Here is a 2,184-nt window from a genome sequence, read left to right on the forward strand (position 1 = left end):
TCCGCAGTGTGCTCATCAATATCTGTCTGGTTCACCGTCTGTATGTCCGTCCGTCCGTCTGTCTGTCCGTCCATTCCTGTTCGATGTTTTCTTGCTCGTCCCTCCCTTCCTCCTGCCATTTGTCTGTCGGTCCATCAAGGTTGCCTAAATTTCATAACGTGCTCTCCAGCATTCTAGCTTCAGCGTTTTATGTTCTAAGATTGTCACTCCCCAGGTATGCAAAGGACAAAATAAAAGAAAAAAAATTGTCCATACATCCCTGCTACGATACAAAAGTATTTTATCAATACAGAAAGAAAAGAATGGCCTTTGGCTGATATCACATTCAAATCAATAGATGTTCACAGGAAATGGGAAAAGTGTGTCTTTGGCTCATAGAATAATACAATTTGATTATCAATAGAAACTTTAATACCAGGAAAAAAACGAAAAAATATAAACGAAAAGCTCCTAAAGATGACTGTCTCTTGTAATGTTTGCTTTAGTGATGGAAGGAATAGTTTTATAGGTAATCTATCCCTCGTTCTCCGAGAAGTCGAAATAAACTTTCATTAAAAACCTAGAATAATAAAAAAAAAAAAAAAAACATATCACTTACTCAAAAAACTCGTCAAGATTCTCTGTCTCTTGTAGTCTTGGAGTGGAATATAATCTTTCTTCTCTCGGCTTTCATCTTAGGTCTGTCTAATATCCATCTTGCAGCAGCACATCTCATATATCATAACCAACTTACAATATGATGTACCAGACAGCTGCATTGAGAAACGTTGAGTCTAAACGCACACGTGCACACACATCACTCCCTTTAAGATAACAAATAATAACAAATAAGACGTTTAAGCTTCTCTAAATAACCTGTTTGGCACCTCTCTACACCAAATATGAGTATTATGGAGACAGGAGACGCGTGCGGTTTATCTGAACCTATCAGGCTAAATTCTAACTCTTACTGATTGAATTTTCATCATATCTTTGACGAGTTCCAACAAGGCTCCTTCTCGTGGCCGTGGAGGAGTTCACACGCTGAGACAAAGCTTTGATGGGAGGGTGGTAATAGTAACGTAAAGGTGAAGAAAGAGAGAGAGAGAGAGAGAGAGAGAGAGAGAGAGAGAGAGAGAGAGAGAGAGAGAGAGAGAGAGAGAGAGAGAGAGAGAGAGAGAGAGAGAGAGAGAGAGAGAGAGAGAGAGAGAGAAGATTCAACTCACAAAACAATAGAATAATCGTGGATGTGTTAAAGGTGACTTACTCCCTGCTGTGTGTGTGTGTGTGTGTGTGTGTGTGTGTGTGTGTGTGTGTGTGTGTGTGTGTGTGTGTGTGTGTGTGTGTGTGTGTGTGTGTGTGTGTGTGTGTGTGTGTGTGTGTGTGTTTCTTACAAATGATGAACTTTGAAAACAATATGGTATGTATTCATTGTTGATATTCCTTGATATTATTGTATTATATATCTATATTGTATTATCATCACTATTATCATTATTATTATTATTATTATTATTATTATTATTATTATTATTATTATTATTATTATCATTATTATCATTATCATTATTGTTATTGTTATTATTACTAATATTATTATTATTGTTACTAATATCATTATTACTATTATCATTATTATTATTATTATTATCATTATTATTATTATTATTATTACTATTATTATTATTATTATTACTATTTTTATCTTTGTTGCTGTTCTTATGTTATTGCCATTGTTCTGATGCTTGTCTATATTTGTTGATGTTAAAATGTAGCAGGTGAGAGAGAATGAGAGAACAATGTTACTATTTCTTTTATTACAAGAAGTAAATGTGTCACAAACAAGAGTTTCCCTCACCGACCTGCACAACATTGTCTGTTAGTTACTGGTCACAACATAATCCACTCTCGTATATATTCTCTCCCCACTTTTTTTCTCCTTTTTCTGTACGTCCGGTTTCCATAGTCTACCAGAACTACGACGATTAACCCCTTCAGTATCATGACGCATTTTCATATTTATTCTGCTTACTCTTTGGTGATTTCATACAGCTTCAAAAATGCGTGTGGGTATTAAAAATAGTGAAGACTCTAGCCATTAATCTTCTGACCTCCATAAACCCTTTCTAATGTCAATAAAATCGTCTAATCATACCCAAAACTTATGGTAAAAATGCGTCCCAGTACTAAAAAGGACGAAGGACT

The 2,184-nt window shown here is 35.2% G+C and overlaps 1 protein-coding gene across 1 annotated transcript in view; it reads left to right on the top strand.

Moving 5' to 3' along the window:
• LOC123518602 (troponin C, isoallergen Bla g 6.0101-like) overlaps positions 1-1,156 on the top strand; it is a 39,183-nt gene extending 38,027 nt beyond the window's left edge. Inside the window, exon 6 of the mRNA XM_045279498.1 lies at positions 1-1,156. This exon is cut by the window's left edge and continues 191 nt beyond it. The gene's annotated coding sequence lies outside the window, so the exon portion shown is untranslated.
• Positions 1,157-2,184: the final 1,028 nt, after the last annotated feature.

This window comes from Portunus trituberculatus, chromosome 44 (assembly GCF_017591435.1).
Source record: "Portunus trituberculatus isolate SZX2019 chromosome 44, ASM1759143v1, whole genome shotgun sequence".
Classification (NCBI taxonomy): Eukaryota; Metazoa; Arthropoda; class Malacostraca; order Decapoda; family Portunidae; genus Portunus; species Portunus trituberculatus.